Here is a 25,399-nt window from a genome sequence, read left to right on the forward strand (position 1 = left end):
TCCATACTGTAAGGATTCTGTGAACTGAGTGTTTGACACGCCAAAGTAATGTCATCAGACATACTGACTGTTAATTAGAATAGCACTTTCAGAACTGCTTTCACCTGAGGTGAAAGACAGGAGGTTTAGTGTAGATTTGAGGGAGTTTTTTTTTCAATTCAGAAGGTGGGTAAATGGAATGCATGGCTTGGGAAGATAGTTGAGTTGGAAAACCTCACAACTTTTAAAATGTATTTGGATGAGCACTTGAAATGAGGAATTAAAATATTATAGGCTTTGGCACAAGTTTTGCAAAGTCGGATTAGTGTGGACTCAGAGCAAGTTTTGTTGGTATAGGCTGAATGGGCTGAAGGGCATCTTCTGTACTGTACAATTCTATGAACGAGGAATAAGCTGTGCAAACCCACTGAGTTGAAACACTGACCCAATGACAACTGTGTGTATACACGAGCATGCATGAGATAAAGAGATGGTGATCTATATATCATGAAATCAGATTTTGCCTGCAGGAAGTTATGGAATAGACTGTAGATAGTCAGACATGTGCTCACAGAGAAAAGTATTGTATATAATGGTGTAAATACAAGCTTTTGTAGAACTTATTGGAATCAGACAGCAGCTAGTCACAAGGGAAAACCACTACAGTTCACAATGGGACAAGGATAGGTGTCCATCCAAAATGCAGAATTAAATCCGAACCACACGCCTCGTGGCAACACAAACCAACTTTGTTTTTAACAACTGGTTGTCAACAGTGAAAGTGGATGGACTAATATTTGTTCTGCCACCAACGTACTAAAATTGATCATTATACCATTGCTACTTGTGGGTCCATATGAAGTAGGAACAGGAGTAGTCTATTTGCCCCATCAAGCCTGCTCTGCTGGAATAGGGACAGAGATTGGGTCATGGGAAAGGCAAAGAGATTGGGACTGGGAGTGGGGGTGGGAAGTGTGAGAGACCAGGATGGGGAAGTCAATGGAGCGGGGAGGTAGCAGTGAAAAGGTGGGCACATGAGCTGGGGTGTTGGGAGCACAGAGGTGAGTCAGAGGGAGGAGAAGGCATTCCTCGTCCCCATGCTCTGCTTATTGACTATGCTACCCGCCCCCCCACACCCAATCCCCATCTCCAGCCCTTGGGCTCTCCTTCTCCCTCCAGGAATTCCCCACCACTCCCCAGTCTTGAATCTGCTATCCCTCTTCCCACCACTGGAACCCCATTCCAAATCACATCCGCGTCCCTGTGCACGCGCAGTCAATTTATTTTCACGCAGGGTCGCATGTTAAATGGACTTGATGGTGCCGGTGCTTGGAAAAATGCGCTCCCAATGAGCACGCATGTGTGCAGTTGCTTGCAGTCATCGCTGTCAGCAATCATTCGCGCGGTTCCTATATCAAACTTGCATTTGTAACTTTCACAGCCACAGGATCCTGCAAAGTACTTTACAGAACCTAATGTACTATTTGAAGTGTAGCCACTGTTGTAACATGAAAATCACAGCAGCCGATTTGAACTGGGCAAGATCCCACAGACCCCAATGGGATAATGACTCATCAATTTAGATTGGGAATTGGGATTGAGGGATAAATGTTGACTGGGATATTAGATGGCCCCTTTGTTTTTTAAATACTGCCATAGAATCCTTTGCACATGCCTGAAAGATAGGCACAGCATCACTCCAGCATTGCATATGAAAGACGACACCTACAATAGTGTTATATACTGCCTCAGTGCTCTACTGCACAGCTGGCCTGGATGTTAGAGCATAACGTTCTTAAATTGGAGTTGAACAGAGAGCCTAGTGGCTCAGAAGCAGAATTATTACCACACAGCCACAGCTGACACTTGCACACTTGAGTTCAAGTGGCAGTACCCATGAATAGTTTTTACTTACGAAACACCCACACACCAAAGTCTCTGATGACATGAAAAGAGGACTCAGCCATGAGTGAAACACCTGGCTCTCAGTGCGTGTGAGTCGGTTACAAAACAGCAAGTGGCTTTGCAGGTGATGTGCAAATGAAGCAAGGGTGATGTGTGGAAGAGACTTTTTCACATAGCAAGTAGTTAGGATATGTATTGAAGGTAGGTTCAATTGAGGCATTCACAAGGGTATCAGTTAATGATTTGTATAAAAATGGCATGCAGGGATATGAAGTTAAAGGAAGAGGTTGGCGTTAGATAAGAGAACCAATTTAGGCATTGGACCCATCGAATGGCCTCCTACTGCACCTTAACAATTCTGTGACCCTGTTACATTTGCATTTTGATCCAACAATATCAGCTACTGTTCTTTAAATTCCTCCCTCCCCTCTATTTCTGCCCCCACTCTGAGACAATCTAAGACAACACGCCAGTGTAGTACTCATACTTGTGCTATCTTTCATGTAAAACATTGAATTGAGGACTGGTCTGCTCTGTCAGATATGTGCTCAAGATCTCCTAGCACAATTTTTGAAGAAGAGTTGGAGCATTTTCAGTAATATTTTGGCCAACTTGCTGTCATCCAATTACTCCTTCACAAGAATCGGTTTACTGCAAAAGTAATTAACTGCCCACAAAGTTGTAGTGTTTGGAATGTGGTTGGCCAGGTGGATCTCATTGAGTATGAGTTCCCTGATTGGGGCTGTTTACCTCGGCCAATCAGGGAGTCCTGGCTGGCGAATATAACCATGAGTCTCAGGGATTCTCCTCGCTCGAGAGACTGGCTCTGAGCTAGCTGGTCAGAGTCCATGCACTGTGCACGTGTAAATAAAGTGTGACTTGGTGACAGGATACTGGCTTCCATGGAGTTATTTCAAAGGTGATGCAATCTGTCATTTTCTCTGTTACCCCATGTAACATATGCCACATAGTCAAATTCTGTTGAGTTGGGTGTCTTGAAGTTTATTTACAATGCTAACTATTTACAAATATACAATACCGCAGACTATCTTATAGTTACAGTATGTGGGTGGTCTGGAATCTGTGGATTCCGGATCTGTTTCTGGCTTAGATTGTTTTATGTGAACCGAAGGCCTGATAGAATCCAGGATAATCCCCGTAAGTTCTAATCCTGAAGCTATCAGGAAGAATTTTCCTGTTTATTTCCCTTCAAATTGGCCTTGAGTTTTGAAATGAGCTTGGTTTTTGGACGAGGTTAGGGAATATACATAATGTCACCCGCAAAAAATTACAGTCTGGAACAGCCAGTGCGTCTTTTCTTCTTTCGTCATTATATGGTTTTCTTTCTTCTTGATTACTGAGGGAATGAAAGATTATCAGGGAAAGGCAAGAATGTAGAGTTAAGATCAAAACCAGATCAGTTATGATCATATTGAATGGTGGAGCAGACTTGGATGACCGTGTGACCCAGCCCTGTTCCTTTTTCGTATGATTGAGATATTGGTGCTTAAAGCAAGATAAGCATTTGTTGCCCATTCCTAATTGCCCTTGAATTGATTGGCCAATTCAGAGGACAGTTAAATGTCAGCCATGTTGCTTTGGGATTGGAGTCACGGGTACGCTAGACCCAGTCCCAGAACTGAGGGCATTGTTACCAAGTTTGTAGATGACACAAAGATAGGTGGAGGGACAGGTAGTGTTGAGGAAGCAGGAAGGCTGCAGGAGGGCTCGGACAGGCTCAGAGATAGAGCAAAGAAGTGGCAGGTGGAATACAATGTGGGAAAATGTGAGGTTATGCACTTTGTTAGGAAGAATACACACGCAGGCTATTTTCTAAATGGGAAAAGGCGTTGGAAATCTGAAGCACCAAGGAGTCCTAGTTTAGGGTTCTCGTAAGGTTAACATTCAGGTTCAGTTGGCAGTTCAGAAGGCAAATGGAATTTTCGAATTCATTTCAAAAGGGTGAGAATACAAGAGCAGAGATGGACTGCTGAGGCTGTATAACGCTTTCGCAGACTGCATTTGGAATATCTTGAGCAGTTTTGGGCCCAACATCAAAGGGATGGTTTGCAGGTGCTGGAAGGGGTCCAGAGGTGGTTTGCAAGCATGATCACGGCAATGAAGTGTGTGTCATATTAGAAGTGGTCGAGGACTCTGGGTTTGTACTTGATGGAGTTTAGAAGAATTAGTGGGGAGGGGGTGGCATTCTCATTGAAACTTACAGAATACAGGGACGCCTGAATAGAGTGGATGTGGAGAAGATGTTTCCACCAGTAGGAGAGACTAGGAGCAGAGGGCAAAGCCTCAGAGTGAAGGGACGACCCTTTAGAACTGAAGTGAGCGGGACTTTCTTCAGCCAGGGGGTGATAAATTTGTGGAGCTCATTGACTTACAAGAATGTAACAGTTACCAGTTTACTCCATACACTGTTGAAGTAAAATAACAATATAGTTAGAACACTCCTTGCGTGTGGAGTGAAATGGTAACTGTTGCATTCTCATAATTAAGAGACTGCGAAAGCACAGCTAGTTATCAGTCACCGTAAAACGGAACAATTCAGATCCCTGGATTTTAAGATTGCTGATGGGCTGAAGATTTATCTAAGTTAAATCAGTCACCCATTGTCTGGTGAAGTCAGCCTGTTACGGACATATGCCACAATTTTGCAAATTAAATTATCAAGCAGATATCAAAACACCAACTGAACTCTTAATGAGGAAGGAAGTCATATAGATTGTACTCATATCATCACATCATCGGTTGTACATTTGTTGTGTAAAGGTCCAAGAGGACAAACTGAATGATACGGAAGCAGAAGTAAAATATTTTTGTTCCTTCTGACGTTGACGTGTCTAGAAGAGACTCAGAGCGTGAAAGGGCTCTAGGGTTCATATACAATCCTCTCTGTCATCTATTCAATAATAACAAGTGGATGTCTGCCTTCAGACTGGAAATAGAAGCAAAATTAGACCATGCAGCACCTTGTACCTGCCCCACTATTCAATACATCCACTTGGGCTTCAACTTGTCCTCTTCTCTGTACTTCTTGATTTTGCAATGTAGATAAATGTGAGGTTATCTACTTTGGTAGCAAAACTAGGAAGGCAGATTATTATTTGAATGTCTGCAAATTGAGAGAGGGGAATATTCAATAAGACCTGGGTGTCCTTGTGCACCAGTCACTGACAGTAAGTGTGCAGGTTCAGCAGGCAGTAAAGAGGGCAAACTATGTTGGCATTCATAGCGAGATGATTCGAGTACAGGAACAAGAATGTTTTGCTGCAGTTATACGGGGCATTGGTAAGGCCACACCTGGAATATTGTGTGCAGTTTTGGTCTTCTTTTCTGAAGAAGGATGTTCCTGATATAGAGGGAGTGCAGCGAAGGTTTACCAAATTGATTTCTGGGTTGGCAGGACTGACATATGAGAAGATTGAATGGTTAGGAATATATTCACTGGAGTTTAGAAGAATGAGGGGGATCTCATGAAAACCTATAAAATTCTACCAGGACTAAACAGGTTAGATGCAAGGTGGATATTCCTAATGGCAGGGGAGGGCAGAACCAGGGCTCTTAGATTAAGGATAAGAGGTGAACCTTTCAGGACTGAGATAAGGAGAAATTTCTTCACCCAGAGAGTGTTGAGCCTGTGGAATTCACTACCACAAAAGGTGGTTAAGGCAAAAACATTGTGTTTTCAAGAAGGAGGTAGATATAGTTCTTGTTGCTAAAGGGGTTAAGGGATAGGGAGGGAGGGATTAGGGTCTGGAGCTTGATGATCAGCCATGATCATATTGAATGGTCCAGCAGGCTCGATGATTCAAATGGCCTATTCCTGCTCCTTCTACATTTATGTTTCTATGTTTCTCTGACCCTAGTTTCTGTGAAGTGTTTTTGTCAGCTGAAGCTTCTATCTTTCTTTCCTGGCTCATAAATTAGACGCAATGTACTTTTACGTCTTTGTTTACATTGAACCGTTTTCTGAATTGAACGTCAAACCAATTTCCTCTTGACCTATTTACTGGGATGTGGTGTGGGAGCAAGAAGGGAAGAGGGAAATGCATTCTCATGCTAAAGTCTACTACCCATTTAGCAATTATGTCAACTGCTATAAAATTTGTGGTCTTGTTTCTCTGAGAGGTAAATTGGGGATTTTCCAATCAGCATAACTGCATCACTGCCTGATCAAGAAATCATATTACCTGTCCGTTAAACCATGATGATAGTGACCGGGTGTCTCACATGCAGTTAGTGGTGGGTTAGATGTGGTAGTGTGTCTTAGCTCAGTGGTGGCTCATGTCTGTGTCTAAAGTTTGTGATTTCAAGATCTAAGGCCATAGCCCAGACAGATACTTCAGTGCATGAGTGCAGCAAAGGGGAAGGTGTTAGTTGTCACTGATATCCTGATCAACATTTGCACCTTAAGCAGCTGCTAAAACAATCCATCCCAAACCAACCACAACCTCATCACTTCAGGTGACCTCCCACCCACAGCCTCCAACCTCATCGTTCCCCAACCCAGCACCGCCCACTTCTATCTCCTTCCCAAAATCCACAAACCTGACTGCCCTGGTCGATCCATTGTCTCCACCTGCTCCTGCCCCACCAAACATATCTCCACCTATCTGGACACCATTTTCTCCCCCTTGGTCCAGGAACTCCCCACCTACGTCCATGACACCACCCACACCCTCCACCTCCTCCAGAACTTCCAATTCCCCGGTCCCCAACACTTCATTTTTACCATGGACGTCCAGTCCCTATACACCTGCATTCCCCATACAGATGGCCGAAAGGCTCTCCGCTTCTTCCTGTCCCGCAGGCTCAACCACTTCCCCTCCACTGACACCCTCATCCGCTTAGCCGAACTCGTCCTCACTCTCAACAACTTCTCTTTCAATTCTTCCCACTTCCTACAGACAAAGGGGGTGGCCATGGGTACCTGCATGGGCCCAAGCTATGCCTGCCTCTTTGTAGGTTACGTGGAACAATCCATCTTCCATACCTACACTGGCCCTAAACCCCACCTCTTCCTCCGTTATATTGATGACTGTATCGGCGCAGCCTCGTGCTCCCACGAGGAGATCGAACAGTTCATCCACTTCACCAACACCTTCCACCCCAACCTTAAGTTCACCTGGACCATCTCTAATACCTCTCTCTCCTTCCTGGACCTTTCTGTCTCCATCTCCGGCAACCACCTAGAAACCGATATCCATTTCAAGCCCACCGACTCCCACAGCTACCTAGAATACTCCTCCTCCCACCCACCTTCCTGCAAAAATGCCATCCCCTATTCCCAATTCCTTCGCCTCCGCCGCATCTGCTCCCAGGATGAGGCATTCCACTCCCATACATTTCAGATGTCCTCGTTTTTCAAGGACCGTAACTTCCCCCCCTCAGTGGTCGAGAATGCCCTCGACCATGTCTCCCGCATTTCCCGCAACTCATCCCTCACACCCCCTCCCCGCAATAACAACCAAAACAGAATCCTCCTCGTCCTCACGTACCACCCCACCAACCTCCGGATCCAATGTATCATCCTCCGACACTTCTGCCATCTGCAATCCGACCCCACCACCAAAGACATTTTTCCCTCCTCACCCTTATCTGCTTTCCGGAGGGACAACTCTCTCATTGACTCCCTTGTCCGCTCCACACTCCCCTCCAGCCCCACCTCACCCGGCACTTTTCCCTGCAACCTGCCCCTATACCTCCCCCCTCACCCCCATCCCAGGCCCCAAGAAGACTTTCCACATCAAGCAGATATTCACCTACACACCTGCTAATGTGGTATACTGCATCCGCTGTTCCCGTTGTGGCCTCCTCTACATCGGGGAAACTAAGCGGAGGCTTGGGGACCGCTTTGCAGAACACCTACGCTCGGTTCACACTAAACAACTTCACCTCCCAGTCGCGAACCATTTCAAATCCCCCTCCCATTCCACAGACGACATGTCCATCCTGGGCCTCCTGCAGTGCCACAACGATACCACCCGAAGGTTGCAGGAAATGCAACTCATATTCCGCTTGGGAACCCTGCAGCCCAATGGTATCAATGTGGACTTCACAAGCTTCAAAATATCCCCTCCCCCTACCGCATCCCAAAACCAGCCCAGCTCGTCCCCGCCTCCCCCTCTCTCCCTATTTATTTCAGAACCCCCTTCCCCTCCCCCATTTCTGAAGAAGGGTCTAGCCTTCCTGCTTCTCTGATGCTGCTTGGCCTGCTGTGTTCATCCAGCTCTACACCTTGTTATCTCAGATTCTCCAGCATCTGCAGTTCCTACTATCTCTGCTAAAACAGGTGATCTGGTCCTTTATTGTATTATTCCTTTGGCAAAATTACAGGGTGTGAATCTCTGCTTTACCACAGTGACTGCACTTCAAAAGTGCATCATAAAATGCAAAGTACTTTGAGCCTCCTCAATTTGAGAAAGATGGTCTGACATTGAGAATACTGTCCTTTATTGGTAATTGTTGCATTTTGCTATACCTGGTCAATTAGGGCAATTATTTTACCAGCAATCATCTTTGTGCAGTAGGTACCTACATATTTTAAGCAGAATCCAGCAACCACACGCCACCAGTCCCAAAACCCATTCACATCTGGGGTCGTGTACATCGTTCTGGAATATCTATTTTGTCAGAATCCAATCTTCCCTTGTGAATCCATTCACCAGAAGCACATTACTGGGATATTTTGGCTTTGGGGACAGTCGCTGTTTAAATGAATTTCACAGGAAGAGGCATTCTATTGAGACCACCGCGGAATTGAAGGGGTTTGGATATTGTAAAGATGAACCACATGTGGAGAGTGCACAGGGCAGTTACAGATGATTTCTTAACAAATTCTAGTTCTTCGTTGAGCCTGAAAGAAACTGAGCGATATACCTCCACCATTCGCTCCCCAAATTATATGAATGTATGAACAAGGAACAAGAGTAGGCCACTTGGCCCTTTGGGCTTGCTCCATCATTCAATATGATCATGGCTGATCTGATTTTAACCTCAACTCTACATTCCTGTATATCCCCAAAAAACTTTCATCTCCTTGGTAATTAAGAAGCTATCTCCTTATGCCTTTAAAATATTCAAAGATATTGCATCTGCTGCATTTTGATGAAGGAAATTCCAAAGACTATCATATGACCTTGTCCACTTTTTTGACCAGCTACAGGACAGTTTTGAATCACACGACTCCTGCGTTAAACCTGTGTGGCTGTTAATAGGTAGGGTACTGGTTCATGGAAGAGCTTCATGAAACAAGGGTTCCTCTGGGAACACTATTTGCCTGGAGACACAGTTCCTCATCTGGGGATTGGTCTTGGAAAATAGGGGCATACCATAGAATAAAGGATTGATAGACTCATGCACTACTCATTTTTAACAGAATAAATGGAGTCTAAAGGCAAATTGTTCATTTTTGAAGATTGAAGTGTCAGGAAGTTGGTTAGCTTGATTGGTTTATGAAAATATTTTTTGAACTTTTTCCTCTTTCTCCAAATTGCTTCCGTTTGCAACCACGATTAAGTTATACCAGTTATTTCTACATTGTTGCCTTCCTACTAATTTGTGAAGTTAACAGGGCAACATGGATCGTTCAGTTGATAAGACTCCTGACTCCAGGTATTGGGTGAGCTTTAACATTTCCTAGTTCAAAGAAACATTTCTGAATTGCCATTAAACTGTCACAAAAATTCTAAAAGTCCAGAGAGTGTTTTAATATGTTATTCTTAATCATAAATATTTCTTTCTTCTGATACCGTGCTTGGCTAGCCCCCTCCTCAGGGCTGTAACTGTGTAAAGAGGAAACGAGCCCAACAACATCTAACTGAAGAAACATAAATTACTGCAAATGAACAGCTGCAGTGCAGCTTTGAAAATTGAACCTAAAACTATTGTGTCTTGCTGCATACTCATTGCAATCACACAAAATATTTCTAAATAAACCTGTTATACACACTGCCAAAGCAGCTGGGAATTGAACCCAGACCTTCCGGGCTACAGGTGGTGACACCGCAAGACCCAGTCACATGTACACAACTAGGTTTAGAGTAATTTGACTTCCCATCTGTTCTGAGCACAATACAATACCAGCGCAAGCTTGAATGCTGGTAGGACCATTTATGCAGGAGGTGCACACAATATCTGAAGCTTCTGCTGCAAAATTATTTCAGTGAATATATTTCAAATACTTCCTTGCCTGTACAGCACTGAGGCACACCGTCATATTGTAAAGGATGCTGCACCACTGCAAATCTCTCTTTAAAAGGCCAGCAGCAGTGTGTGTCATCTACAAGATGCACTACAGAAATTCGCCATCTCTTTGGACGCACCTTCCGAACTCATGACCACTTGAATCTGGAAGGGCATGGGCTGCACATACATGGGAACACCACCATGTGAAAGCTCCCTTCCAAGACTTTCACCATTCTGACTTGGTAATGTATCTCTGTTCCTTCAGCATCCAGATCAAAAATATGTTCGGCTAGGCTTGGTAGCCACTAATGGTCAGCAATTGCCACAGCATCACAGAATTGTTATGTGCAGAGAAGGCCACTCAGCCCATCATACCTGTAAAACTATGAAGGAAACTACGTCATGAGTTGGAACTATTGCCTAGGTCTTTCCCTGTTACCATGTATAATATTTCTATTTAAATAACTACTCTAATATCCTCTCGAATACCTTATTTGAGCCTGCCTCCACCACGCTTCCAAGCTGTGCATTTCAAACTGAGAATGTTTTTGTTTTACGTCCCATTTACTTCTTTTGCAAATTATTTTAAATCAGTCCTGTATTGATCCTTTTGCAAGTGAAACCAATTTCTCCCTACCGACTCTGTCCAGATTTGCCATGGTTTTGAAAAACGTCAATCAAATCTCCTCTTAATCTTCTCCTCCCCAAAGAAAACAGTCTCAACTTCTCCAATCTATCATCATAACTAAAATTCTTCATCCCTGGAACCATTGTCATCAACCTCTTTTGGGGTCTCTGCAATGCATGCATGTCTTTTAAGGTATTGCAACAAGAACTGTACATAACAATCTAGCTGAGATCTAACTAGTGTCTGGCTCTTATACTCTAACCCACCATTCGTATCATCTAGGATACTGTATATTTTATTAACTGTCCTACTTGAATTTATTTTCATCTGTGGATGATTTCAGATATTAAAATCAAATGATGGAAGTTGAATATATATTGACCATGATTATAATAGGATACATTATCCCTGTGATCACTTAGTTATGTTTATAATAAGTTTCTACTGTTTGGCATGTAAGTAATCCTATGTTGTAGTTTTACCAGACCGGCCTCTCATGTTAAGTATGGCTTGCTTCTCTGTATTCTTCATTGAACAAAGCTTGGTCACCTAGTTGGATGATAAGATAAAGTTGCCATAGCTTTACCAGATCATAGGGCTGCTATCTCCCATTGGAAAGAGATGATTGCTGGTGTCTTAATACACCTCAGGTGAATGGAAAGGTTGAGAAGGAGAATTCTTCATGTTAACCTCAGCTGGTGTGGAAACGAACTGATGTTGTTGATGTCACCCTATATTGAAAACCAGCCATCCTGCCAACTGAGCGAAACCAACCGATCCAAATCCAAAGATGTGCAGGTTAGGTGGATTGGCCATGCTAAAAAGGGGTGTGTAAATTAGGTGGATTATCCATGGGAAATGTAGGGCTACAGGGAAAGGTTAGTGGGATGGGTCTGGGCAGAATGCTCTTCAGAGGAGCCGTGTGCACTTGTTGGGCCAAATGGCCTGTTTCCACACTGTAGGGATTCTATTCTATGAAACTGGATGGAAACAGTAGAGTGCAGGATATGCTGGGCCGTGACATTACAAACTGTGTTTGGATAAAATTCTGATACTGCTCATGGCCTACAGTGCCTCAGGGATACCCAGTTTTGTTAGATCTGTTTGAAATCTATTCAGTTTAACACAGTGATAGTGCAACACAAAATGTTGGAGGTTATTCTCAATTTGAAAACAAGAGTTCAATCTCACAAGTATAGTCTAGTGCTCACTCCCATCTACACTGTGACAGGTAAATTAGTGAGGCTGATGTTTCGTAGTTTTTTTTTGCCTCTGGTGAGTTCTCTCCCTGCCAATCAGGTCGGAATGCCCATCAGGACTTAAACTGCTCTGTCAGTGGTGCAGCTACTAAGCCATTCTTTTTGATGGACATTGATGCACCCAGCATACATTCTGTGCCTTTCCCACATTTTGTCTGCCAAGTATTGCTCAACATTGAGGAGTATTGATTCAACTGTTTCATCAGCTGGAAGAGGAGCAGTGCAGGAATGGGATAGCAATCTTGGCAATTTGATCTAATGCAATGCGACTTCTTGGGGTCTGGAGTCGATGCCTCTTGACTGTGTACTATTGTGCCATTATCTCTGTTTTGCCAGTTGGATAAGACGTGCTCAGGGATGACGATGCTGATGGCTGGTACATTGGATGTAAGGTATGATTCAGTGAGTGTCACAGTGTCGGGCTGTGGGACAGCTCTCAAAATTTTAACACAAGTGCCCAGATTTTGGTCAGGAAGACTCTGCAGGGTTGACAGAGTATGCCACTGTCACAAAATAATCTTTTGTTGTGTGGCCTTAGACCCACAACCAGTCAAGGAGACCGTAAGGTCAAGAACTGTCTTCAGACTCGGGCTTCTTTATAATAACAACGTTACGAAAACTAAACACTACAATACACAGTATTCAAGGATATAACAGGCCCTAATTTTGCTGTTACATTCTTGAAAAACATTCCATGATCTCTATCAACTAATTCTAGTTGGTCTACTGTAGATATTTCTCTTGTCTCTCTTTCATATGTCAGGACTTCAACTCTGACCACACTGTGCTTTTTATACTCAGTGATGAACAGTTTTGTGACATCATTGCAAGGTTGCTCCAGGGTCTGAAATACCTTACACCCCACATTCTCCAAATGTTTTTCCCTGGTCATAAACATTGATTAACATGTAAATACATTCTCAAATGAACTGTCTGGGATTACTTTTCTTTTTCAATGGTTCTGTATATTTTTTGATATCTCTCACCCCTCTTTGATTTAATTGATGTCAGTAGTTGGGTCAGTAAATACTAATCCAAGATTTAGAAACACTTGTGGTGAAGTTGATGAGCCTTCTTTTTCTCTGTTGCCTGCCATTGGGTCAGCAGTGCTTGCTGAAGGGTCTTGTGTTGCAGGAGTGTCTGGCATTAACCTTCGGATTGTCTCCTTTTCCCTTCCATTAGCATCTGGAACAGGAGATGGTGCTGCTGCTCTGAAAAAAGAATTAGGTTGTCTATTCTTAGGTAGTTGTCCCATCTAAAGAAACTAGTTTCACTGCCTGTATTGACCTGTTCTTTATTGTTCTGTTCCAAGGCAGGATACACATGATTTGGCCTGCTGCTCAGTAAGTTCCTTAGACTGAAGCACAACCCCTTCTTACATTGTCATTGTAAGGTTGAAAATTTTTATTTTCGCAGATGTATGGTTTTGCAAGTACACCTGTGATGAGATAGCATTCAATTGTGTAGAATTTCATGTTGAAGTTTACACACAATATATTTTGCAGGAGGGAGGCCTGTATCATCCAATGAAATGTCTTCTAGTGCTATAAATTGTCAACACCCTTTGTAGAATGTTTTATATTGAATGGAAATTTTGCTGTGTAATGTTTCTTGAACAATTGTTATCAACTGCTACTCGGATTGTTCTCTATAAAGTTGGTGTTGATTGAGGAAGTTCCATATCTAATTTATCTGAGAGACAGCAAGGATTCTGTCACAAAGGAGCTTTCACAAAGAAACTCCTATGACCGCTGGGCATCAGAGTGGCACACAAGCCCACGTCAATCCTAAGACAACCGCTCACCCGAACTAAAGACCAACTCCCCCCCATGGCAAGGACCAATGTCATCTACAAGATCCCCTGCAGAGACTGCGAGAAACACTACATCAGACAAACAGGAAGGAACCTAACAACAAGAGTACATGAACACCAACTGGCTACAAAAAGACACGACCAATACTCACTCATCTCAATCCACATGGACAAGGAGAACTACGACTTCGACTGGGACAACACCAAGATCCTGGGACAGGCTAGGCAGAGACAAGCACGAGAATTCCTGGAAGCATGGCACTCCATGAAGCATGCTATTAATAAACACATTGAACTCGACCCCATATACATTCCACTATGAAGGAAAACCGGAGGTGAGGCAATCCATCTCAACGGACCCCAGAGTTTAAAAACCAGGCGGGAAAACACACCGACGCTTCATTGGAGGCTGTACTGAGGATGTTACTAAGCATGGTAACGAAATGTCTGCAAAACAACAAAGTCAACAACCAACCTCAACACCCACAACCTGAGATACAGATCTAATCCAAAACCTTGAGAAGCTTTTTTTTAATCATTCACTCTTGGGGGTGGGTGTCGCTGGTTTGGCCAACATTTATTGCCCTTCCATAATTGCCCTTGAGAAGGTGATGGTGAGCTGCCTTCTTGAACCGCTGCAGTCTATGTGCTGTAAGTTGGCTCACAATGCCATAACGGAGGGAATATCAGGATTTTGACCCAGCAACAGTGAAGGAAAGGCAATATATATCCAAGTCAGGATGGTGAATGGTTTGGAGGGGAACTTGCAGGTGGTGGTGTTCCCTGTATCTGCTGCCCTTGTCCGTCTAGACGGAAGTGGTTGGAGGTTTGAAAGGTGCTGCCTGAGGATAATTGAGAAATTTCTGCAGTGCATCTTGTAGATAGTACACACTGCTGTTACAGAGTGTCATTGGTGGAAGGAGTGGGTGATTGTGGATGCGATGCCAATCTAGTATGCCGTTTTGTCCTAGGTGATGTCAAGTTTTGTGAGTGTTATTGGAGCTGCGCTATCCAGGCAAGTGGAAGTATTCTATCACACCTCTGACTTGTGCCTTATAGATTGCGGATAGGCTTTGGGGAGTCAGGAGGTGTGTTACTTGCCACAGTATTCCAAGTCTCTGACCTGCAGTTGTAGTCACTTTGTTTATGTGATGAGTCCAGTTCAGCTTCTGGTCAGTGGTAACTGCAGAATGCTGATCGTAGGGCATTCAATGATAGTACTGCATTGAATGTCAAGGGCAGTGGTTAGATTGTCTCTTATTAGTGATGGTCATAGCCTGGCACTTGTTTAGCATGAATTTTACTTACCACTTGTCAGCCCAAGCTTGGATATTGTCCACATCTTGTTGAATTTGAACATTGACTGCTGAAACATCTGAGGACTCGCTAATGGTGCTGAACATTGTGCAATCATTGGCAAACATTCCTACTTCTGAGATAGCAGGAACCGCAGATGCTGGAGAATCTGAGATAACAAGGTGTAGAGCTGGATGAACACAGCAGGCCAAGCAGCATCAGAGGAGCAGGAAGGCTGACGTTTCGGGCCTAGACCCTTCTTCAGAAATGGAGGAGGGGAAGGGGGTTCTGAAATAAATAGGGAGAGAGGGGGAGGCGGATCTAGGCCCGAAACGTCAGCCTTCCTGCTCCTCTGATGCTGCTTGGCCTGCTGTATTCCTACTTCTGACCTTCTTTTGGAAAGAAGGTCATTGATAAAGAGACTGTGGATGATTGGGCCCAGAATACTCCCCTGAGGAACTCCTGCAGAGATGTCCTGGAACTGAGATAACTGACCTCCAGCAACTACAAACATCTTCTAATGGGCCAGGTATGATTTGTAGGTTTCTAGAGTTACATGATTCAGATACTAGTCACAGATTAACAATTTAGTTACCCAGTCACTTTTAGGAGTTGGTATCTGCAGCTGAGGTATGATTTTTCCGATGCCTTGCTTATTCTTGTAGTGAAGTATTGATTAAAAAGAAATTTAGCCAGGTTGTCAAACATTGTTTGTTTTTCATCAATCCGATGTTTATGGATCACATGAATTGATGTTGTTCCCAAATAGTAGACAGTGATGTTAACTTGTCTGCATTAGATTTGGTGTCTAATCCTAAATCTGTTTCAAATGTTGGAAAATGCGCTTTTGAAATTTTTCAACTGATAGCTGTGCAAAGATTTTGCAGATGCATTTTGTTGCATTGTCTGATTGTTTAAAAGCACTAGAAGTTGTGAATTATTTTCTTGATCTTGATGATAATTGTTAAGACTTTGATCTCCTCTTACTGCACTCTTTCTCACCTTATTGTTATCTTAGTGTGTAAAGTTGTCATTTAATCATTTTTGTTGTAAAGATTGTTGTTATAGTCCTAAAACTGAAAGCTGTTAAAGTTTCTCCTGTTCCAATATGATAGATACGATAGTGACTTTTAAAGGGCATTTTGACAAATACATGAATAAATTAGGAACAGAGGGATACGGTCCCCGGAAGGGTAGGGGGTTTTAGTTGTGACGGCAGCATGTCGGTGCAGGCTTGGAGGGCCGAAGGGCCTGTTTCTGTGCTGTAATTTTCTTTGTTCTTTCTTCTAAACACTGTTTTCAATGCAAAGTTCATGTTTTCCTTCACTGATGTGGCATTTCATAAAGGTGAATGAATCAAAGAATCCCTACAGTGTGGAAGCAGGCCATTCAGCTCATTGAGTCCACACTGACCTTCTGAAGGGCATAGCACCCGACCCACACCCCTATCCTATCCCTGTAACCCTGCATTTTCCATGGCTAATCCACCTAGCCTGCACAACCCTGGAGACCGTGAGGCAATTTAGCATGGCCCATCTACCTAACCTACACATCTTTGGACTGTGGGAGGGAACTGGAGCACCTGGAGGAAACCCTTGCAGACTCAGGGGGTATGTGCAAACTCCACACAGACAGTCGCTCCAGGGTAGAGTCGAACTGTCAGACAGCAATGCTAACCACCAAGCCACCATGCCACCTCATGAATGTATTATTTGTTAAGATGGTTGAAGAATATTTAAAAGAAATATGGGTAGAGATTTTCTGTAAATGCTGAGAACAGGCCAATGAGCCTGGTGTTTGTCATAGGAAAGTCATTGGAATCAATCATTTAAGAAAGTATAACTGCATACTTGAAAAATCTCAAGAAATTTAAAAAAAAATCAGTATGGTTTTGTCAAAGGGAAATCTAATTTATTGGAGTTATTTGAATAAGTAACATGCGCTCTGGATAAAGGGGAGCGTATATGCATCATACTTGGATTTCCAGAAGGCATTTGATAATATACCACATCAAAGGATATTGGGGAAAATAAAATCTCAGGGTTTAGAAGTTTACATTTCAGCTTGAATGGAAGATTGGCAGAAAGCAGAGACAATTAATAAATGGATATTTGTCTGACCGACAGGATATGACACCTGAACTCCCACAGAGATCTATGTTAGGACCACAATGTCTTACAATTTGTACATGGATGATGGAAGTAAAGGCATGGTCATGAAATTTGTGGAAAGAACCTTCATACGTAGGAAAGTATTTGTGAAGTAGAAATAGGCAAGTTTCTGACCGATATAAATAGGTTGAATGAGTGGGCAAAAATTGGAAATTGGAGTATTACGTCAGAAAATGTGAAGTTCAACAAGAAGAATGAAACAACAGAGAACTAATTGGAGAATGACTGAGTCATTTTGAGAAGCAAATGGATAATAGGTGTTTCAATGCATGGGTAACAAAAAGTTATGCAGTTAGAACACATAGAAGGCTAATGGGATATTATTTCATTGTGAGGTGAATTGAACATAAAAAGTAAGGCTGTTCTATTTCAGGTGCATAAAGTGTGTTCGTGAGACCACATCTTGAATACCGTGTGCAGTTTTGGTCTCCCTATTTACGGATGTAAATGCATTGGAGGCAGATGGATATCTGGAATGAGCAATTTGTCTTGTGAAGAATGTTTGGACAGGCTGGACTTGTTTCCACTGGAGTTTAGAAGAGTGAGGGGCAGCTTGATTGAAGTGCATGAGGCCCTGAATAGCTTTGACAAAGTCAATGTGGAAAGGATGTTTCCCCTTGTGGGTCAGTCCAGAGCAAGGGCACACTGTTTTACAATTAGGATTCATGGTTTCAGGGTAGAGGTGAGAAGATTGCACAACTTAGGAACTTTCTGCCTCAGAAGGCAGGAGAGGTGAAGCCCTTGAATATTTTTAAGGCAGAGGTAGATACATTCTTGTTACGCAAGGGAATAAAGGAATCCAAGTTATCAGGAAAAGATATGAATATGGAATTCACAAAGCAAACAGATCAGCCATGTTCTTACTGAATGGTGGAGCAGGCTTGAGGGGCTGAATGGCAGCCCAATTCTACTCTTATTTCACGTGTTCTTAGGTTCAAAAACACCAAATAGGATTATCATGTGGATTAAAAGGCTGGAAATCCTGAGAAAGTAATCTGCTGTCTTCATCTTCTCTGGTTTACATGCAACTCTAGAGCAAAGGTCAACAATGGCATATTGGTAATGTCATAGAGACTAGTTATCCAGCATTCCAGGCTATTGTTTGAGTCATGCCATAATAAAATGGAAATATAACAAATTGTGGAAAATTAACACAAATGCATCTACTGTTTCATTAGTCAGAATTTTTAGAATACTGATGGACAAAGACGACAGTGGTCCTAAAGGAAGAGTGCTGAATTGATGGAAGGCCAACGATAGCAAAATTCGGTAGGAGCTCAGGAATGAGGATTGGGAGCAGCTGTTTGAGGGTAAATCCACATTTGATATGTGGGAGGCTTTTAAAAAGAGGTTGATTAGAGTGCAGGACCGACATATCCCTGTGAAAATGAGGGATAGAAAGGGCAAGATCAGGGAACCATGGATGACAGGTGAAATCGTGAGACAAGCAAAGAGGAAAAAGGAAGCATACATTAGGTCTAGGCGATTGAAAACAGACGAAGCTTTGGAAGAATATCGGGAAAGTAGGAAAAATCGGAAATGAGGAATTAAGAGGGCTAAAAGGGGTCATGAAATATCTTTAGCAAACAGGGTTAATGAAAATCCCAAAGCCTTTTATTCATGCATAAGGAGCAAGAGGGTAACTAGAGAAAGGGTTGGCCCACTCAAGGATGAAGGAGGGAAGTTATGCGAGGAGTCAGAGAAAATGAGTGAGATTCTTAATGAGTACTTTGCGTTGGTATTCACTGAGGAGAGGGACATGATGGATATTGAGGTTAGGGATAGATGTTTGATTATCTTAGGTCAAGTCGGCATAAGGAGGGGGGAAGTGTTGGGTATTCTAAAAGGCACTAGGGTGGACAAGTCCCCAGGTCTGGATGGGATCTATCCCAGGTTAGTGAGGGAAGCGAGAGAGGAAATAGCTGGGGCCTTAACAGATATCTTGCAGCATCCTTGAGCACAGATGAGGAACCGGAGGACTGGAGAATTGTTAATGTTGTCCCCTTGTTTAAGAAGGGTAGCAAGGATAATCCAGGTAATTATAGACCGGTGAGCCTGACGTCAGTGGTGGGGAAGCTGCTGGAGAAGATACTGAGGGATAGGATCTATTTACATTTGGAAGAAAATGAGGTTATTAGTGATAGGCAGCATGGTTTTGTGCAGGGAAGGTCATGTCTTACCAACTTGATAGAATTCTTTGAGGAAGTGACAAAGTTGATAGATGAGGGAAGGGCTGTAGATGTCATATACATGGACTTCAGTAAGGCGTTTGATAAGGTTCCCCATGGTAGGCTAATGGAGAAAGTGAAGTCGCATGGGCTCCAGGGTGTACTAGCTAGATGGATAGAGAACTGGCTGGGCAAGAGGACACAGAGAGTTGTAGTGGAAGGGAGTTTCTCAAAATGGAGAACTGTGACCAGTGGTGTTCCACAGGGATCCGTGTTGGGACCACTGTTGTTTGTGATATACATAATGATCTGGAGGAAGGTATAGATGGTCTGATTAGCAAGTTTGCAGATGACACTAAGATTGGTGAAGTAGCAGGTAGTGAAGGGGACTGTCGGAGAATGCAGCAGAATATAGATAGATTGGAGAGTTGGGCAGAGAAATGGCAGATGGAGTTCAATCCAGGCAAATGCGAGGTGATGCATTTTGGAAGATCCAATTCAAGAGCGAACTATGTGGTAAATGGAAAAGCCCTGGGGAAAATTGATGCACAGAGAGATCTGGCCCATTGTACCCTGAAGGTTTCAACGCAGGTTGATGGAGTGGTCAAGAAGGCATATGGCATGCTTTCATTCATCGGACGGGCTATTGAGTACAAGAGTTGGCAGGTCATGTTGCAGTTGCATAGGACTTTGGTTCAACCACATTTGGAATATTGCGTACAGTTCTGGTCGCCACATTACCAAAAGGATGTGGATGCTTTGGAGAGGGTGCAGAGGAGGTTCACCAGGATGTTGCCTGGTATGGAGGGCGCTAGCTATGAAGAGAGGTTGAGTCAATTAGGATTATTTACATTAGAAAGACGGAGGTTGAGGGGGGACCTGATTGAGGTCTACAAAATCATGAGAAGTTTAGACAGGGTGGATAGCAAGAAGTTTTTTCCCAGAGTGGGGGACTCAATTACTAGGGGTCATGATTTCAAGGTGAGGGGGGAAAGGTTTAAGGGAGATATGCTTGGAAAGTTCTTTACGCAGAGGGTGGTGGGTGCCTGGACCGTGTTGTCAGCGGAGGTGGTAGAGGCAGGCACGATAGCAACACTTAAGATGTATCTAGACAGATACATGAATGGGCAGGGAGCAGAGGGATACAGATCCTTGGAAAATAGGCGACAGGTTTAGATAGAGGATCTGGATTGGCGCAGGCTTGGAGGGCCGAAGGGCCTGTTCCTGTGCTGTAATTTTCTTTGTTCTTTGTTCTTTTAAGCCTCACAGATGAAGCTCAAGTAGACTTGAAGATTTGCCAGTTCGCAGCTTCATTGTTTACTTCATACCACTTACTGTATGATTGCAATTTCATTAAGTTCCTCTCTCCCTTCCAGCTCCTGATTTACAGTTATTACTGGAATGTCTCTCATCCTCTATAATGAAGAGAAAACCAAAATATCATCAGTTCTGAGGAAGGGTCACTAGGCCCGAACCATTAACTCTGATTTCTCTCCACAGATGCTGCCAGACCTGCTGAGCTTTTCCAGCAATTTCTGTTTTTGAAACAAAATATTTGTTTATTTCATCCACCATTTCCTTATTTCCTCTTTTAAATCTCTATTCTCAATCACTACAAGACTACCACTCAGTTAACCTACTATTTTCTTTTTAACATTCTGCAGTAACTCTTGCTTCCAAATTTTACATTCCTCTCAGAATTTAATTTATTCCTTCTGGTGAACCTTTTCATCCTTCTCTGTTGTACCACATATCATGATAAGTCATGAGACCTGCCACTCAACTTTGTGCAGTTCAATGCTTTTTGCTTGAGTTTAATGCTTACTCTAACCTTGAAAATAACCATGAAAGGTGGACGCTCCCTTTAGAATCTTTCTTTATAGAAGGAATGTACTTGTGTTGAGTATTCTCAGATAGCTTCTTGAATGTCTGTCACTGTATCTCTATTAATCTATCCATTAGGCTAGAAAGTCAATTCACTTCAGTTTTCATGTTCATATAGTGGCTCTTATTTTTGTTTAAAGTACTAGTCTTAGCCCCAATCTCCTCTTTTTAAATGGGATGTAAAATTCAACGTGGTTGTTCCTACCTTGTGATGCATACATCTGAGCTCATTAATTAACCCTGTATCATTATACAGTACCAAGTCTAATATAATAGTTTGCTCTTTGGTCAGTTCCAGTACTTGCTGCTGTAAGAGTTTACGTTGGAAGCATTCTATGAACAGCTCGTCCAGGCTACTACTGTTAATCTGACTTTTCCAGTTTGTACATAGATTAAAGTTATCCATGATTATTGCTGCTCCTTTATCACAAGCACCCAATGTTTCTTTCTATATACTTTGTCTCACATGGTGGTTGCAACTAAGGAGGCTCCTACTTGTGACTTCTTTCCCCTCCAAGTCCTCATCTCCACTGAAACATCTCTATTGTATAAATGCCGTTCATGATTAACAGTGTGACCTCTCCAGCTTACCAAGCTTCCTGTTGTTCTTGAATGTCATGTGTCCCTCAATATTCAGGAACCAATCCTTGTCATCCTGTAGCCGTGTTTCCACATGGCTTTCACATCAAATTTACTTAATTCAATGTATACTATCAATTTTTGTGCTTTGTCATGAATGCTAAGTGCATTCAGGTACAAAGCCTTTAGTTTTCTTTTTGTTATCTATCTTGTTAACATTCCGCCTTGATTGTGGGATGTTCTAGTTTTTCTTTGTCCCGTCCTTGTCATTCTCTGATCTTTCCGCCTTACTATTTATTTCTCTTACCTTGATAACGAAACTTACTCTTTGATATTTCTCACCTTTCTGCATTTGATTTCTTGCTCCTAAGCTGACGCACTTTCCACACACTTTTAAGCAGATATCATCATAAAACGGATGGGCGCAAGAACCTTAGCGGAAATTTCACTTTCTCAGCCTAAAGAGAATTGTAATTCCACAGATATCATCTTGGTCAAACTATGTCTGCTAACCTGGGACATTGGCTCTTGAATGTGCATTTGGTTTACTATGGACAGTGCCATTATCCTCTCATACAGTGAATGGCCTCACAACTGTTCTTGAATGACGATTGAGTAAGAAATGAAAACTGTTGTGTATTTAATATTGTGGGTGTGCACCATATGCAGTGACAGAAAATTTAAGGAAGCCAGTCCTGAGTTGGAGGCAAAACTTTCTGAGAGAGTGCAAAATAATCTTACAAGATCTATTTTCTTTTCCTGATTATTCATTGCACATAAGTGAAATTCAAGTCACACAAAACTTGGTGGAGGCAGATTTCCTTCATTATAATTGTGCATTCCTCCAATTTCTTTTAAAAACGTGTTACATCCAATTGACAATTATTTTAGAAAGCAAGCTGTTGTAAAAGAGATTAAGAATAAATTGTAGAAGTGTAGCTGTGATTAAAAATACTAATTTGACTTGTGTGTGCATGTATATATGTATGTTCATCTGTGCATGTGTCTGTATGTGTATGTGCATCTGTGTGTGCATATATATGTGTTTGCGTGTGCATATATATGTGTTTGCATGTGCATGTGTATGTGTTTGTCTGTGTGCGTGTGCATATATGTGCGTATGTTAGTGTGCGTGTGTGTCTGTGTGTACGTGTATATATGTATGTGTTAGTGTAATGTGTGCCTGTGTGTGTCTGTATGGGCATATGTATGTATGTGTATCTCTGTGTGCATGTGCGTATGTGTGTGTTTGTGTACATGTGTGTCTGTATGTGTGTATGTCTGTCTGTGCGTCTGTATATGTCTAAGGTTTTGGAGGAGATCTGTAGCTCAGTTTGTGGATGTTGTGGCTAGTTGACTCGCTGAGCTGGTTCGTTGTTGTTCTGCAGACGTTTCATTACCCTGCTGGGTAACATCATCAGTGCAGCCTCCGATGAAGCACTGTTGTGTTTTCCTGCCTGTTACTTAAACTCTGGAGTCTGTTGGTCTGGATTACCTCACTTCTGGTTTTCCTTCGCAGTGGAGTGTATATGGGGTCGAGCTCTATGTGGTTGTTGATGGCTTTCTTCATGGAGTACCAGGCTTCTAGGAATTCCCGTGCCTGTGTCTGCTTTGCTTGTCCCAGGATCTTGGTGTTGTCCCAATCAAATTGGTGGTTCTCCTTATTCATGTGGATATAGATGAGTGAGTATTGGTTGTGTCTTTTTGTAGCCAATTGATGTTCGTGTACCAACAACAAACACATTGAACTCGACCCCCTATACTCTCCATTGCGAAGGAAAACCGGAAGTGAGGTAATCCAACTCAATGGACTCCAGAATTAAAAAAACAGGCGGGAAAATACAATGGCGCTTCATCGGAGGCTGCACTGATGATGTGGCCCAGCAGGGTAATGAAACGTCTGCAGAACAACAAACCAGCTCGGCGAGCCAACCAACAACAATGTCTCCATATGTGCATAGTGTGTATTAACAAGGTGTAGAGCTGGATGAACACAGCAGGCCAAGCAGCATCAGAGGAGCAGGAAAGCTGACGTTTCGGGGCTGAACCCTTCTTCAGAAATGGGGGAATAGGAGGGGGACTCTGAAATAAATAGAGAGAGGGGGAGGTGACGATGGAAGGTGGATAGAGGAGCAGATAGGTGGAGAGAAGACGGACAGATCATGGAGGCAGGGTTGGAGCCAGTAAAGGTGAGTGTAGGTAGGGAGTTGGGATGGGGGTTGGTCGTTTGGGAGGGAGGGGTGGGTAGGTGGGAGGGAAGACGGACAGGTCAAGGAGGTGGGGATGAGGCTGGTAGGTAGGAGGTGGGGGTGGGGCTTGGTCAGTGAGGTGGGAGGAGCAGATAGGCGGTAGAAAAGATGGACAGGTTAAGGAGGCGGGGATGAGCTGGGCTGGTCTTGGGATGAGGTTGGGGTGGGGAATTTTGAAGCTTGTGTAGTCCACATTGAAACCATTGGACTTTAGGATTCCCAGGCAAAATATGAGATGCAGTTCCTGCAACCTTCTGGTGGCATCATTGTGGCACTGGGGGAGGCCCAGGATGGATATGTCGTCCAAGGAGTGGGAAGGGGAGTTGAAGTGGCTTGCGACTGGGAGGTGTAACACCAGGTGTGTTTTGTGTGCATGCATATGTGTGAGTGGGGCCTGTGGATGTGTTTGTGTGTGTGTGTGTGTGTGTGTGTGTGTGTGTGTGTGTGTGTGTTGTGTGTCTGTCTGTCTGTGTATGCGTGGTCTGTGTGTGTGTGTGTGTGTGTGTGTTTGTGTGCGCGTGTGTTTGTGTGTCTGTGTGTGTCTATGTGTGTGTGTGTCTGTATGTGTGTGTCTATCTATCTGTGTGTGTCTGTGTGTGTGTGTCTGTGCATGTGTGTGTGTCTGTGTGTGTGTGTCTGTGCATGTGTGTGTGTGTGCGTGTGTGTGTGTGTGTATCTGTGTGTGTGTGCGCGCGCGCGCGCGTCTGTGTGTGTGTGTATCTGTGTCTGTGTCTGTGTCTGTGCGTGTGTGTGGCTGCATGTGTGTGAGATTTTTTAGCGCTCAATTTCTGAAAAAGCTGGCAATGAAACCAAACACTTCCTTCTAAAGCGTCATTTCCTGATAGGTATGCAGTATAGTTCTCAAAAGGATCTCGCAACAATGCAGAGATGCTACAGTTCTGTCGTGTGCTGATCAATGTCAGATTTGATGGGTGAGTTATCCCAGCATTTTATTCTCTAATCTTATGTTATGATGTAAAAGCTTTCTGTGCTCATATACATGCATGTGCACATGCCAACACAACTTGCATTTCTGTCCTTCAAATTCCTCTTTCTGTCACATTTTTATTATTTACTGCCTGGCTGGTAGAAATGATATGGAACTGCTGGTGTTTGACTGGGGTAGGCAGGTTCAGAAGTCATACGGCACCAAGGAGCTTAAGCTGACAAGGGAGGGGCACTCTGAAATTTTTGGTTTCAAATAGACCTCTTGGACTATAACCTGGTGTCGTGTGACTTCTAACCTGGCTGGTAGAAAGGCAGATCATC

At 43.2% G+C, this 25,399-nt stretch overlaps 1 protein-coding gene across 1 annotated transcript in view; it reads left to right on the top strand.

Annotated features, from left to right (window-relative positions):
• Window positions 1-24,979: 24,979 nt before the first annotated feature.
• LOC109930138 (P2Y purinoceptor 8-like) overlaps window positions 24,980-25,399 on the top strand; it is a 32,752-nt gene continuing 32,332 nt past the window's right edge. The window contains exon 1 of the mRNA XM_020529678.2: window positions 24,980-25,062. The gene's annotated coding sequence lies outside the window, so the exon portion shown is untranslated. The remainder of the gene's footprint in view (window positions 25,063-25,399) is intronic.

This window comes from Rhincodon typus, chromosome 6, assembly GCF_021869965.1.
Source record: "Rhincodon typus isolate 14 chromosome 6, sRhiTyp1.1, whole genome shotgun sequence".
In the NCBI taxonomy this organism is placed as follows: Eukaryota; Metazoa; Chordata; class Chondrichthyes; order Orectolobiformes; family Rhincodontidae; genus Rhincodon; species Rhincodon typus.